General features: G+C 47.2%; 1 protein-coding gene across 3 annotated transcripts in view; it reads left to right on the forward strand.

Annotated features, from left to right (window-relative positions):
* The window catches only part of CORO2A (coronin 2A), a 233,507-nt gene that overhangs the window by 147,948 nt on the left and 69,139 nt on the right, over nt 1-16,420 (forward strand). The window contains exon 1 of one of the 3 annotated variants that reach the window (XM_038769943.1): nt 5,471-5,566. The exons of the other annotated variants lie outside the window; for them this stretch is intronic. The gene's annotated coding sequence lies outside the window, so the exon portion shown is untranslated. Of the gene's footprint in view, nt 1-5,470; nt 5,567-16,420 lie in introns of those variants that run through there. 3 annotated transcript variants of the gene reach the window in all.

Raw genomic sequence — 16,420 nt, forward strand, 5'->3', positions numbered from 1 at the left:
AGTACAGTGCTCTGCACACAGTAAGCGCTCAATAAATACGATTGATGATGATGATGATAAATATGATTGAATGAATGAATGAACATGCTTACCGTGTGCAGGGCAATGCAGGGAGAGCTTGGGAAAGTACAACAGAATTTGTGGACGTGTTCCCTGCCCACAGAGGAGTTTGCAGTATGGAGGGGGAAACAGACATTAAAATAAATTATGGATATGTACATATATATACTCTCCAACTCAGCTCCCTGTACAATGACTGTTATTGATCCTACACACGAGGCCACCCAGCGATGTTCACCCAGTGGCTTGTAGTTCTGTGAACCAACTAAACAGAAAACAGGTCAACACCTTCTTCTCCATATCAGACAATCACTCTCCCCACCTTCAAAGCCTTACTGAAGGCACACCTCCTCCAAGAGGGCTTCCCTGACTAAGCCCCCATTTCCTCTTCTCTCACTCCCTTCTGGATTGCCCTTGCAATTGTATTTGCTCCCTTTATTCCCTCCCCCCTCGGTCCCATGGCACTTATTCACTCAATCGTATTTACTGAGCGCTTACTGTGTGCAGAGCACTGGACTAAGCGCTTGGGAAGGACAAGTCGGCAACATATAGAGATGGTCCCTACCCAACAGTGGGCTCACAGTCTAGAAGGGGGAGACAGACAACAAAACAAAGCACGTTAACAAGATAAAATAAATAGAATAGTAAATATGTAGAAGTAAAATAGAGTAATAAATCTGTACAAACATATATACAGACTTATGTACGTACCCATAATTTATTTATATTAATGTCTGTCTCCCCCTCTAGACTGTAAGCTCACTGTGGGTAAGGAACATATCTACCAACTCTGCTGTATTATACTCTCCCCAGTTTTTAGTACAGTGCTCGGCACACAGTAAGCATTCAATAAATACAGTTGATCGATTGATTTCTCCTTCACGGCGTTTCTAAAATCCACCCTTTCCTCGCCATCCAAACTGCTACTACATTGATCCAAGCTCTTTTTTTATCCCACCACTACTACTGCCTCTGCGTCCCTGCTGACTTTCCTACCTCCTGTCTCTCCCCACTCCAATCCATATCTCACTCTGCTGCCCAGATCATTTTTCTATCAATCAATCAATCAATCAATCAATCCATTGTATTTGTATTTCATTTGTAAAATGCGGATTGGGACTGTGGGCCCCGTGTGGGACAGGGACTGTGTTCAACCCAGTTTGCTTCGGGAAACAGCGTGGCTCAGCGGAAAGAGCCCGGGCTTGGGAGTCAGCGGTGATGGGTTCTAATCCTGGCTCCGCGGCTTGTCGGCTGTGTGACTTTGGGCAAGTCACTTCACTTCTCTGCGCCTCAGTTACCTCATCTGGAAAATGGGGATTAAGACTGTGAGCCCCACGTGGGACAACCTCCTCACCTTGTATCCTCCCCAGTGCATAGAACAGTGCTTTGCACGTAATAAGCGCTTAACAAATGCCATCATTATTATTTGCTTGTATCCACCCCAGCACTTAGTACAGAGCCCGGCACACAGTAAGTGCTTAACAAATATCAGAATTATTATTATTGTTTATTCAGTGCTTACTTTGTGCATAGCACTGTACTAGAATGCCCTCCCTCCGCACATCCGCCAAGCTAGCTCTTTTCCTCCCTTCAAAGCCCTACTGAGAGCTCACCTCCTCCAGGAGGCCTTCCCAGACTGAGCCCCCTTTTTCCTCTCCTCTTCCCCATCCCCCCCAGCCCTACCTTCTTCCCCTCCCCACAGCACCTGTATATATGTTTGTACAGATTTTTTACTCTATTTATTCTACCTATACATATTTCCTATTCTATTTATTTTGTCAATGATGTGCATCTAGCTTTACTTCTATTTATTCTGACGACTTGACACCTGTCCACTTGTTTTGTTTTGTTGTCCGTCTCCCCCTTCTAGACCGTGAGCCCGTTGTTGGGTGGGGACCGTCTCTATACGTTGCCAACTTGTACTTCCCAAGCGCTTAGTACCATGCTCTGCACATAGTAAGCGCTCAATAAATATGATTGAATGAATGAATGAATGAATGAATGTACTAAGCGCTTGGGAGGCTACAATATAACAGAGTTGGGGGACACATTCCCTGTCCACAGTAAGCATACAGTCTGGAGGGGCCTACAGACATTAATATAAACGCATTACGGTTTAATATGGAATTTAATAGATATGTATTTTTTTCTAAAAAGGAGTTCAGTCCACATCTCCCCACTCCTCAAGAACCCCCCCCACCCAAGTAGTTGCCTATCCACCTCCACGTCAAACAGAAACTCCTTACAATTAGTTTCAAAGCACTCTACTACAGCCTAAAGCGCGCAGTTCGCTCCTCTAGTGCCAGCTTGCTTGATTCATCATCATCATCATCATCAATCGTATTTATTGAGTGCTTACTGTGTGCAGAGCACTGTACTAAGCGCTTGGGAAGTACAAGTTGGTAACATATAGAGACAGTCCCTACCCAGCAGTGGGCTCACAGTCTAAAAGGGGGCTCACAGTCTAAAAGGTCTGAAATCACAGTCTGCCCTGATTTCATCTACCTCGCCATCCACGACCCCTTTCCTCAGAGGTGATGGGTTCAAATCCTGGCTTTGCCAATTGTCAGCTGTGTGACTTTGGGCAAGTCACTTAACTTCCCTGTGCCTTAGTTCCCTCATCTGGAAAATGGGGATTAAGACTGTGAGCCCACCGTGGGACAACCTGATCACCTTGTAACCTCCCCAGTGCTTAGAACAGTGCTTTGCACATGTAAGCACTTAATAAATGCCATTATTATTATTATTATTACTTTCCAGCATTCTCCCTCTGGCCCAGAATTCCCTCCCCCACCTCATATACACCAGACCACCACCCTCCCCACCTTCAAAGCCTTATTAAGATTACATCTCCTCCAGACTGAGCCCCCTCCTTCCTCTCTCCCCCCTCCCCTCCATCCCCCCCTTACCTCCTTCCCTCCCCCACAGCACCTGTGTATATGTATATGTGTTTGTACGTATTTATTACTCTATTTATTTATTTATTTTACTTGTACATATCTATTCTATTTATTTTATTTTGTTAATATGTTTTGTTTTGTTCTCTGTCTCCCCCTTCCAGACTGTGAGCCCACTGTTGGGTAGGGACCGTCTCTATATGTTGCCAACTTGTACTTCCCAAGCGCTTAGTACAGTGGTCTGCACACAGTAAGCGCTCAATAAATACAACTGATTGATTGATTGAACTCCAATTAACCCCTCCCCACCCTTCCCCTACCCCCAAACTCCCTCTCCCTTCTGCTTCCTCTGTGCACTTGGATCAGTGACCTTTGGGCATTTGATATTTGCCTCAACCCCAACCCCACAGCACATATGTACATATCTATAAATTATATATCATAAATTATGTATAAGGCAGCAGGTGAAGTTAGTAGTAGTAATAGTATTTATTAAGCCCATATCTTGTGCCGAGCACTGTGTCAAACACTGGGGGAAAAAAAAATACCTGGGTGAGAATTTGATAGTTCCTTGGCCTTCCAGGGGTTCACAATCTAAGAATAAGGCGTGAAGGGGTTTGCTTACAGATATTAAGGAAATGGTGAAATAATTTAAGTATAAAGGCAACATCAAAGGCAAAGTTCAGAGTCCAATAATATGCCCCTCTCTTTTTGCATATCTCCTTTTTCACCTTTCCCTCTTTCCTTTTTCTTTCCCTTCTCTCCCCTTTTCTTCCCCTCTCAACATTCTTTCTCTCCCCTTTCTGCCCACCCCCCCCATAATAGTGGTATATGTTAAGTGCTTACTATGCGCTAAGCTTAGTGTACTAAACACTTGGGTAGGTACAAGATAATCAGATATCAAGATAATCAAGATAATCAAGATAATCAGGACACAGCCCCTGTCCCACCAGGGACTCGCAGTCTAGGAAGCAGGGTGACCAAGTATTGAATCCCCATTTTACAGATGAGGAAACTGAGCCCCAGAGAAGTGACGTGACTTGCCCAAGGACACGCAGCAGTAGTGGGACTAGAGCCCAGGTCCTCTGACACTATGGTCTGGGTACTTTCCACTAGATCATGCTGCTTCCCTCCCTCTCTTTACCCCACCCTTTCTAGCCTCATCCCTGCTTAGGAATGCCACTCCCTTCCCTCCTAAGGTGACCAGAGATCCGTTCACTTTATCCCACTTCCAATTTTCTTCATTCATAATAATAATAATAATAATGATGGTATTTGTTAAGCACTTAGTGTGTTCTAAGTGCTGGGGGGATACAAGGTGATCAGGCTGTCCCACGTGGGGCTCACAGTCTTCATCTCCATTTTACAGATGAGGGAACTGAGGCCCAGAGAAGTGAAGTGACTTATAATGGCATTTATTAAACGCTTACTATGTGCAAGGCACTGTTCTAAGCGCTGAGGAGGTTACAAGGAGATCAGGTTGTCCCACCGGGGGGCTCACAGTCCTAATCCCCATTTTCCAGATGAGGTAACTGAGGCCCAGAGAAGTGAAGTGACTTATAATGGCATTTATTGAACACTTACTATGTGCAAGGCACTGTTCTAAGCGCTGAGGAGGTTACAAGGTGATCAGGCTGTCCCACGGGGGGCTCACAGTCTTCCTCCCCATTATACAGATGAGGGAACTGGGGCCCAGAGAAGTGAAGTGACTTATAATGGCATTTATTGAAAGCTTACTATGTGCAAGGCACTGTTCTAAGCACTGAGGAGGTTACAAGGTGATCAGGTTGTCCCACCGGGGGGCTCACAGTCTTCCTCCCCATTTTACAGATGAGGGAACTGGGGCCCAGAGAAGTGAAGTGACTTATAATGGCATTTATTGAACGCTTACTATGTGCAAGGTACTGTTCTAAGCGCTGAGGAGGTTACAAGGTGATCAGGTTGTCCCACCGGGGGGCTCACAGTCTTAATCCCCATTTTCCAGATGAGGGAACTGAGGCCCAGAGAAGTGAAGTGACTTGCCCAAAGTCACACAGCTGACAATTGGCGGAGCGGGGATTTGAACCCACGACCTCTGACTCCAAAGTCCGGGCTCCTTCCGCCGAGCCACGCTGCTTCTCCAATTTTGCCCTTCGGATCGGAGCCTGGGGACTTGGGGTTTTATGAATGAGTTGGGTTTTCCTGACTGTTGAGGGAGAATAAAGAGAGGAGGAATCTTTGCCCCCAGTCCGGTGAAACAGCAGCCTTTGGCATCAGATAGGAGACTTGGCAACTTGCTCTGAGTCAGATTAGTTAAACAAGGCCCGGTTGCAGCTCCCCAGAGGTCAGAGGTAAACAGGGCTTACCTGAATGGCCTGGAGGGAGCTGGGGCCCCTCCTATTCAGCCGGGGTTTCAGGTTCTCATTTTGTTGTGTAGCCGTACACTCCACACCCTCACAGCCGGGGGAAGGTGCTGGTGTGTGAGCCTTGTGGAGATGTGCTGCAAGAAGGCACACAGTCCCGACTGATTGCGTGTCTCTTTGGGTTTTGTCCCTGTCTGGGCCTTTGAGAGATGATCAAGAGGTCTAGAGGATCCGTTTCTCACCTTTCCTAGAGGCCAAAAAAGCACGGTAAGTGAACGGACTCCAAACTGATTGTGTGCCCAATCTGCCTAGGGAGCCTGGGAAACTGCGGATTTCACTTTCAAATTCTTGTGCATGCTGACCAGATTCCTGATCTTTGGTGGTGGTGGTGGTGTGTGTGTGTGTGTGTGTGTGGGTGGGTGTGGGATCAGCACCCAGATTTCAAATTAGCAAGATTTACCGAGCAGAGTTTGCGAAAAGGATCACAGTTCAGGCGAAGTGATCCCAATTGTCTAAGGAAAGAGCCTTTCCGGGCTCTATTCTATTTATTTATTTCTTTTATTTTGTTAGTGTGTTTGGTTTTGTTCTCTGTCGCCCCCTTTTAGACTGTGAGCCCACTGTTGGGTAGGGACTGTCTCTATATGTTGCCAATTTGTACTTCCCCAGCGCTTAGTACAGTGCTCTGCACATAGTAAGCGCTCAATAAATACGATTGATGATGATGATGATGATGATGATAACACTGTGATGGTGGTGGTGGTAGAGGGGCCGGGGAGTGAGGGGGCAGAGATGAAACTGGAATTGCAGTGTGTGTGGGGGGGTGTAAGGTTATTCTTCCATCTTTAGTTATTGCTTCTTAATCATCGCTCCTCTAGCAGCGTCTCTGGGCTGAGCATCAGAGAGATAGATGTGCGTTTAGAAAGTCGCTTCAAATGCCACTTGAAATGAATCACTGTTAAATTTTCTGTGCAAAACCTAACTCTGGGGCATTTAGATTCCATGGAAAGGGAGCTCAATACTGGACCTTGATAAGCCCATTTCAATTTCCGGATGGGCCTCCTGGAACAGGGTCAAAGGCCTGGGATACCTCTTCCCGGCAAAGACCCGAGTCTCTCAGTGGATCTGGGGAGTGGCTCTGCCCAGGGGAAGGAGGGGATTGGTGGTGTGGTCACTGTTCAGGAAGTGGAAAACTCAAAATCATTTGTAACGTGGTTTTCTTTCTTCCTCGCTGAAGGGTTATATTTCAGTAAGGATTAGAGTCACTGGGATGGGTTGAGGGGGGTGAAATGAGGCGGGTGGATGGGCAGAAAGGGGCAGCTGTCAGAAGCTAGGTGACGGAAAGGGGCGCTTTTTAAAAGGGCTGTGGATTTTAACCGTCCACTGAGGGGTTGGTTTGGTGTCTGATAATTGGATGCCCAGATATAGCAATAGAAGTCTCCTCTCACAAGCAAGATATATCAGAAATTAAGGTTGATCAGACGTGTGTTTAGCTTTGAGGAAGATTGGCTGGAACCTGAGGTTGGTTGAGTCAGAAGGACGGAGTGTGTTTATTTATTGACACTCCCACTGATTTATTAGTCTCAACATCTCCACACTTGCAAATCCCCCCATTAATTAATTAAATGGCTATGTACACTAAGATCATGTGTTTAGCTTCCTACCCTGCCCCCCGTGCGTAGAGGAGGAGGCTGTTCTTTTATGCAAGGGAACAATGATTTTAGTATTATCATTGTTATTAATGATTATGGTATTTAAGTGCTTACTAGGTGCCAAGCACTGTACTAAGTGCCCAGCTCTGTGCTAGTGCTGGGGTAGATATGAGATAATGGGCAGATAGTTAACAAGATAATCAGGTCAGACACAGTCCTGGTCCCATATGAGGCTAAACGACTTGAGATTTTTTTTTTGTTTTTCACCTTACAGTCAGGAGTACGCAGATATTGGGCCTGAATGAGGGAGTTGTGAGCCAGAGTGAAACCAGAGAGGAACAGAAGCATTGCAGAGTGCCTTTTCAAATATGGGGATAAGAGTAGGAAGGATCTTTCCATGTTAGAAAGACAGGATGGTCTTTATGCAGTCCACCCAACATGTCCAGCTCATTCCTGTGGATGGCCCTCCGAAGTGGTTACTGCGGTCATACACAAATACCTGGCCACACTTTTATGAGCAGTGGATCATTCATAAATTTTTTGTAGAAGCATTGGCAATGTAACTCATTATTCAAGCAAACTGAAAGAAATGAAATTGGTGAATAAAACTACCCCAATAGTTTTCTTTGAGATAATCGTATTTATTGAATGCTTACTTTGTGCAGAGCACTGTAATAATAATAATGGTGATGATGGCATTTATTAAGCGCTTACTATGTGCAAAGCACTGTTCTAAGCGCTGGGGAGGTTACAAGGTGATCAGATTGTCCCATGGGGGGCTCACAGTCTCAACCCCCATTTTCCAGATGAGGTAACTGAGGCCCAGAGAAGTGAAGTGACTTGCCCAAAGTCACACAGCTGACAGTTGGCGGAGGTGGGATTTGAACCCATGACCTCTGACTCCAAAGCCCGGGCTCTTTCCACTGAGCCATGCTGCTTCTTCTCTTCTGTACTGAACACATGGGAGAGTACACTCTAACAGTTAGACAGGAGCTGGATTTAGCAGAGGCCCTAACTGAAGAATAGAGGGAATGAAGGAACAGGAATCATTTCATTAGATAGGATATATTGAGGGAGGAGTGGGGGGGATGCAAGGGTGAGAATTAGTCAATCAATCAATCAATCCATCGTATTTATTGAGGGCTTACTGTGTGCAGAGCACTGTACTAAGCGCTTGGGAAGTACAAGTTGGCAACATATAGAGACAGTCCCTACCCAAATCCCTGGCCCCGTTAAGGGCTCGCAATCTAAGAAAGGAGGTGGCAAGATAGGGGGAACTGCCCATGGATTCATAGTAGAGATTGAAGTAATAAAAATAAAAAAACCAGAAAAAACCTGGACCACAATAACTCCAGTTAAGAGCTGCTGAACGTTGCGGCTGAAGGAGTGTTTGCAGGCCAGGGTGGGGGTTCAGAGGCCCGCAGCAGTAACTGCCATAACCGTCACATCGTCCAGTATTCTGAAAGTTAAGTCTGTCTAGAGTCCACGCGTGACACCAGAGCCCGGCAGGTTAGGCGCTCTGGGGAGTGAATGACCCATGTCCAGGACAGCATCCTTGATACTCTGATGTCGGGAGAGCAGCCGAGATCATCACCCGCTGCTTCAGCCTTCTCACCGGGCCGGAACAAGGCAGGTTGGAAGCCCTGGGCATTGTAAGGAGTGGGTAACTTAATAAATAATAAATAATGATGGCATTTATTAAGTGCTTACTATGTGCAAAGCACTGTTCTAAGCGCTGGGGAGGTTACAAGGTGATCAGGTTGTCCCACGGGGGGCTCAGAGTCTCAACCCCCATTTTCCAGATGAGGTAACTGAGGCCCAGAGAAGTGAAGTGACTTGCCCAAAGTCACACAGCTGACAGTTGGTGGAGCCGGGATTTGAACCCATGACCTCTGACTCCAAAGCCCAGGCTCTTTCCATTGAGCCACGCTGCTTCTTCTCTTCTGTACTGAACACATGGGAGAGTACACTCTAACAGAGTTAGACAGGAGCTGGACTTAGCAGAGGCCCTAACTGAAGAATAGAGGGAATGAAGGAACAGGAATCATTTCATTAGATAGGATTTATTGAGGGGGGTGGGGGGGGATGCAAGGGTGAGAATTAGTCAATCAATCAACCAATCAATCGTATTTATTGAGCGCTTACTGTGTGCAGAGCACTGGACTAAGCGCTTGGGAAGTACAAGTTGGCAACATCTAGAGACAGTCCCTACCCAAATCCCTGGCCCCGTTAAGGGCTCGCAATCTAAGAAAGGAGGTGGCAAGATAGGGGGAACTGCCCATGGATTCATAGTAGAGATTGAAGTAATAAAAATAAAAAAAACAGAAAAAACCTGGACCACAATAACTCCAGTTAAGAGCTGCTGAACGTTGCGGCTGAAGGAGTGTTTGCAGGCCAGGGTGGGGGTTCAGAGGCCCGCAGCAGTAACTGCCATAACCATCACATCATCCAGTATTCTGAAAGTTAAGTCCTACTGTCTAGAGTCCACGCGTGACACCAGAGCCCGGCAGGTTAGGCGCTCTGGGGAGTGAATGACCTCTGTCCCGGACAGCATCCTCGATACTCTGATGTCGGGAGAGCAGCCGAGATCATCAGCCGCTGCTTCAGCCTTCTCACCGGGCCGGAACAAGGCAGGTTGGGAGCCCTGGGCATTGTAAGGAGTGGGTAACTTAATAAATAATAAATAATGATGGCATTTATTAAGCACTTACTATGTGCAAAGCACTGTTCTAAGCGCTGGAGAGGTTACACGGTGATCAGGTTGTCCCACGGGGGGCTCAGAGTCTCAACCCCCATTTTCCAGATGAGGTAACTGAGGCCCAGAGAAGTGAAGTGACTTGCCCAAAGTCACACAGCTGACAGTTGGCGGAGCTGGGATTTGAACCCATGACCTCTGACTCCAAAGCCCGGGCTCTTTCCACTGAGCCACGCTGCTTCTTCTCTTCTGTACTGAACACATGGGAGAGTACACTCTAACAGTTAGACAGGAGCTGGATTTAGCAGAGGCCCTAACTGAAGAATAGAGGGAATGAAGGAACAGGAATCATTTCATTCGGTAGGATTTATTGAGGGAGGAGTTGGGGGGGGGATGCAAGGGTGAGAATTAGTCAATCAATCAATCAATCAATTGTATTTATTGAGCGCTTACTGTGTGCAGAGCACTGTACTAAGCGCTTGGGAAGTACAAGTTGGCAACATATAGAGACAGTCCCTACCCAAATCCCTGGCCCCGTTAAGGGCTCGCAATCTAAGAAAGGAGGTGGCAAGATAGGGGGAACTGCCCATGGATTCATAGTAGAGATTGAAGTAATAAAAATCAAAAACAAGGAAAAACCTGGACCACAATAACTCCAGTTAAGAGCTGCTGAACGTTGTGGCTAAAGGAGTGTTTTCAGGCCAGGGTGGGGGTTCAGAGGCCCGCAGCAGTAACTGCCATAACCGTCACATCATCCAGTATTCTGAAAGTTAAGTCTGTCTAGAGTCCACGCGTGACACCAGAGCCCAGCAGGTTAGGCGCTCTGGGGAGTGAATGACCCATGTCCAGGACAGCATCCTTGATACTCTGATGTCGGGAGAGCAGCCGAGATCATCATCCGCTGCTTCAGCCTTCTCACCGGGCCGGAACAAGGCAGGTTGGAAGCCCTGGGCATTGTAAGGAGTGGGTAACTTTTAATAAATAATAAATAATGATGGCATTTATTAAGTGCTTACTATGTGCAAAGCACTGTTCTAAGCGCTGGGGAGGTTACAAGGTGATCAGGTTGTCCCACGGGGGGCTCAGAGTCTCAACCCCCATTTTCCAGATGAGGTAACTGAGGCCCAGAGAAGTGAAGTGACTTGCCCAAAGTCACACAGCTGACAGTTGGCGGAGCCGGGATTTGAACCCATGACCTCTGACTCCAAAGCCCAGGCTCTTTCCATTGAGCCACGCTGCTTCTTCTCTTCTGTACTGAACACATGGGAGAGTACACTCTAACAGAGTTAGACAGGAGCTGGACTTAGCAGAGGCCCTAACTGAAGAATAGAGGGAATGAAGGAACAGGAATCATTTCATTTGATAGGATTTATTGAGGGGGTCGTGGGGGGGATGCAAGGGTGAGAATTAGTCAATCAATCAACCAATCAATCGTATTTATTGAGCGCTTACTGTGTGCAGAGCACTGGACTAAGCGCTTGGGAAGTACAAGTTGGCAACATCTAGAGACAGTCCCTACCCAAATCCCTGGCCCCGTTAAGGGCACGCAATCTAAGAAAGGAGGTGGCAAGATAGGGGGAACTGCCCGTGGTTTCATAGTAGAGATTGAAGTAATAAAAATCAAAAAACCAGAAAAAACCTGGACCACAATAACTCCAGTTAAGAGCTGCTGAACGTTGCGGCTGAAGGAGTGTTTGCTGGCCAGGGTGGGGGTTCAAAGGCCCGCAGCAGTGACTGCCATAACTGTCACATCGTCCAGTATTCTGAAAGTTAAGTCCTACTGTCTAGAGTCCACGCGTGACACCAGAGCCCGGCAGGTTAAGCGCTCTGGGGAGTGAATGACCCCTATCCCGAACAGCATCCTCGATACTCTGATGTCGGAAGAGCAGCCGAGATCATCAGCCGCTGCTTCAGCCTTCTCACCGGGCCGGAACAAGGCAGGTTGGGAGCCCTGGGCATTGTAAGGAGTGGGTAACTTAATAAATAATAAATAATGATGGCATTTATTAAGCGCTTACTATGTGCAAAGCACTGTTCTAAGCGCTGGGGAGGTTACAAGGTGATCAGGTTGTCCCACGGGGGGCTCACAGTCTTAATCCCTTAAGGCTCCCTTAAGGAGAGCTCACCTCCTCCAGGAGGCCTTCCCAGACTGGGCCCCTTCCCTCCTCTCCCCCTCGTCCCCCTCTCCATCCCCCCATCTTACCTCCTTCCCTTCCCCACAGCACCTGTATATATGTATATATGTTTGTACATATTTATTACTCTATTTATTTTACTTGTACATATCTATTCTATTTATTTTATTTTGTTAGTATGTTTGGTTCTGTTCTCTGTCTCCCCCTGTTAGACTGTGAGCCCACTGTTGGGTAGGGACTGTCTCTATATGTTGCCAACTTGTACTTCCCAAGCGCTTAGTACAGTGCTCTGCACACAGTAAGCGCTCAATAAATACGATTGATGATGATGATGCTTAGTACAGTGCTCTGCACACAGTAAGCGCTCAATAAATACGATTGATGATGATGATGATGATCCCCATTTTCCCGATGAGGGAACTGAGGCCCAGAGAAGTGAAGTGACTTGCCCAAAGTCACACAGCTGACAGTTGGCGGAGCCGGGATTCGAACCCATGACCCCTGATTCCAATAATAATAATAATAACGATGCCATTTATTAAGCGCTTACTATGTGCAAGGCACTGTTCTAAGCGCTGGGGAGGTTACAAGGTGATCAGGTTGTCCCACGGGGGGCTCACGGTCTTAATCCCCATTTTCCAGAGGAGGGAACTGAGGCCCAGAGAAGTGAAGTGACTTGCCCAAAGTCACACGGCTGACAGTGTCGGGATTCGAACCCATGACCCCGAAGCCCGGGCTCTTTCCACTGAGCCACGCTGCTTCTCTGTTTCTGTCCCAGGTAGTGTGCTAGGCCACTCCAATGTCAGGGAAGCGGCTGGGGCCCTAATCTCCTCTTTGGCCCGGAGCAAGGCAGATGGTTTGTGTGGTGGGGCTCCACAGTTAGGGTGTCTCTCCCAGGCGAAGGACTCCCCAATAAGCGGTGATTCCCCAGCACTTGAATTCGATAGGCAGTGTTGCGAAGCAGTGTGGCCTAGTGGGAGTCAGAGGACTTGGGTTCTAATCCTGTGCCTTCCAATTGTCTGCTGTGTGACTGAGCATTCGTTCAACTTCTCTTTACCTCAGATACCCCATCTCTAAAGATTGTCAGCCCCCTGTAGGGTATGGGCTGTGTCCAACCTGATTGGCTTGTCTCTACCCCAGTGCTTAGTACAGTGCTTGGCACATTCAGTCACTCAATCGTATTTATTGAGCACTTACTGCGTGCAGAGCACTGTACGAAGCACTTGGAAAGTACGATTCGGCAACAAAGAGAGACAGTCCCTGCCCACAACGGGCTCACAGTCTAGAATAACAATAATAATAATGATGGCATTTATTAAGCGCTTACCATGGGCAAAGCACTGTTCTAAGCTCTGGGGAGGTTACAAGGTGATCAGGTTGTCCCACGGGGGGCTCACAGTCTTAATCCCCATTTTCTAGATGAGGGAACTGAGGCCCAGAGAAGTCAAGTGACTTGCCCAAAGTCACACAGCTGCTCTACACCCCCTCCCCACCCCACAGCACTTGTGTATATCAATCAATCGTATTTATTGAGCACTTACTGTGTGCAGAGCACTGTACTAAGCGCTTGGGAAGTACAAGTTGGCAACATATAGAGACGGTCCCTACCCAACAGTGGGCTCACTGTGTACATATCTATAATTCTGTTTACAATAATGCCTGTTTACTTGTTTTAATGTATATATCTATAACTCTACTCATTTATATTGACGCTATTGCTGCCCGTTTGCTTGTTTTGATCTCTGTCTCCCCCCTTGAGAAGCAGCGTGGCTCAGTGGAAAGAGCCCGGGCTTGGGAGTCAGAGGTCATGGGTTCTAATCCCAGCTCTGCCACTTTTCTGCTGTGTGACTTTGGGCAAGTCACTTCACTTCTCTGGGCCTCAGTTACCTCATCTGTAAAATGAGGATTAAAACTGTGAGCCCCATGGGGGACAACCTGATCACCTTGTAACCCCTCCAGCGCTTAGAACAGTGCTTCGCACATAGTAAGCGCTTAGCAAATGCCATAAAAAAAAAATTGGCGGAGCCGGGATTTGAACCCATGACCTCTGACTCCAAAGCCCGGGCTCTTTCCACTGAGCCACACTGGGGGGGAGACAGAGATCAAAACAAGTAAACGGGCAGCAATAGCGTCAATATAAATGAGTAGAGTTATAGATATGTACATTAAAACAAGTAAACAGGCATTAATGTAAACAGAATTATAGATATGTACATATATACACAAGTGCTGTGGGGCAGGGATGGGGGTGTAGAGCAAAGGGAGTGAGTCGGGAAGATGGGGAGGGGAGGGGGAGCTGAGGAAAAGGGGGGGCACGTAGTAAACGCTTAACAAATACCATTAAAAACCAACAAAAAAACCCAGTCAATTGTTGTACATTGGGTTCAGGAAGGTTTATTTGTCATTCAGGAGGGATCCAAGGAGCTGAAGACTTAGCAATCGAGTAACTGTAGCACATACATGCACACACAGACGCGCACACATGCACTGTGTCTGTTTGTTGTTATATTGTGTCTCCCAAGCGCTTAGTACAGTGCTTTGCACACAGTAAGCACCCAATAAATACGATCGAACGATGCACAGATTGTTTCTCCTCACCCTCCCTCAGGCAGTTACAATAGCAGTGAGCCCACTGTTGGGTAGGGACCGTCTCTATACGTTGCCAGCTTGTACTTCCCAAGCGCTTAGTACAGTGCTCTGCACACAGTAAGCGCTCGATAAATACGATTGAATGAATAGCAGTGGCCCCACGGCGGAACCGGGAGCTTGCCCTTTTCCCAGGTGCGCCCAACAGCTGGCTCCAGGTTTTGGCCCGAAGGGCTCCATTCATTCACTCACTCAATCGTATTTATTGAGCGCTGACTGTGTGCCGAGCACTGTACTAAGCGCTTGGGAAGTCCAAGTTGGCAACATCTAGGGACGGTCCCTGCCCAACAGCGGGCTCACGGTCTAGAAGGGGGAGACAGACAACAAGACAAGCCACTCTCCTAAATTTCCAATACACGAGGTCCGTATAGGGAGCGGCTTCTGGAAACCGGGAACTTGGCCGCAGCAGTTTCATCTTTAGCCCCAAGCCGGTTCCGGAAGCCGAGCTGCCAAAAGGTGAGGATTAAGCGCCATCCTATTTCTTACTCCTGATTCTCTGCTGTGGCCAAGCTGTTCTGGGGGCCACAGAACCTTGTAGGAAGCCGTAGTTTGATATGCTTGCGAATGCCCAACTCGCTGCCAACATCAATCAATCAATCAATCGTATTTATTGAGCGCTTACTGTGTGCAGAGCACTGTACTAAGCGATGTTCATTTGTTCGTTCCATTTTTGAAGTGGCACCCATTGTGTAAGCAACATCAGGGATAAGCTCACCGGGTATCCTATTCTGATAGAATTATTCTGAGTTTTATTCTTTTTTCCCGTGTCCTAAGAATGAACCTGGAGTAGGAACACTGCCCTCTTTTTCCATTTGCATCAGTGTCACACCATTTATAAAATACTTGCCAACCTTGGATAAGAGGAAGGTGCTTGATGAGTATCTACTTTTCAAATCTTAGAATACACTTTTCAAATGTCCACCCTCCCGACTCTCCCATTACTGTAGACAACACCACCATCCTCCCTGTCTCACAGGCCTTGGCATTTTCCTCAACTCATCTCTCTTCATTGAAACCACATATTCAATCTGTCACCAAATCCTTTCAGTTCTACCTTCGCAGCATCACTACAATCCGCCCTTTCCTCTCCATCCAAACTGCTACCACGCTGATCCAAGCACTTATCATCGTATCTCACCTTGACTGCTGCATCAGCCTCCTCACCGACCTGCCTGCCTCCTGTCTCTCCCCCCTCTAGTTATTTCTTCACTCTGCTGCCCGAATCATTTTTCTGCAAAACCATTCAGTCCATCTCTCCCCACTCCTCAAAAACCTCCAGTGGTTGCCCATCCTCTTCTGCATCAGACAGAAACTCCTTTATCAGTGACTTCAAGACAGTCAATCAGCTCACCGCCTCCTATCTTACCTCGCTGATTTTCTAGTACAACCCAACCCATAGGCTTTACTCCTCCAACACCAATCTATCACTGTACCTCAATCTCATCTGTCTCACCGCCGACACTTTTGTCCACATCCTTCCTCTGGCCGACAGACCACCACTCTACCCACCTTCAAAGCCTTATTAAAATCACGGATCCTCCAAGAGGCCTCTGTGACTAAGCCCTCATTTCTTCTTCTCCCTCATCACCCGTGCCCTTGGGAATCTGTACCCTTTAAGCACTCAAGATTCGCCCCACAATATTTATGTACATGTCCATAGTATGTTTTAATGTCTGTCTCCTCCTCTAGACGTAAACTCCTTATGGGCAGGGAATGTGCCTACCAACTCTGTCTTACTGTACTATCCCAAGCGCTTAGTACAGTGCTGTGCACATAGGAAGCGCGCAATAAATACCATTAATTGATTAGTGTATCTCTTCATTCAGCCTGCCCTTTGAAGGCATCGGGCGTCTATATTCGCTACTCTGATTTTATTTTAAAAAATCTAGGGTATGCTCATGTTCAGGATGACTTTAGAGATTCCAGTAAACTGTTACAGCAAACTGCAGCTATTAGTACAACATGTCCCCTCAGGGAATGACAGGTAAGCACTTTC

Source organism: Tachyglossus aculeatus, chromosome X4 (genome assembly GCF_015852505.1).
Source record: "Tachyglossus aculeatus isolate mTacAcu1 chromosome X4, mTacAcu1.pri, whole genome shotgun sequence".
Lineage (NCBI taxonomy): Eukaryota > Metazoa > Chordata > Mammalia > Monotremata > Tachyglossidae > Tachyglossus > Tachyglossus aculeatus.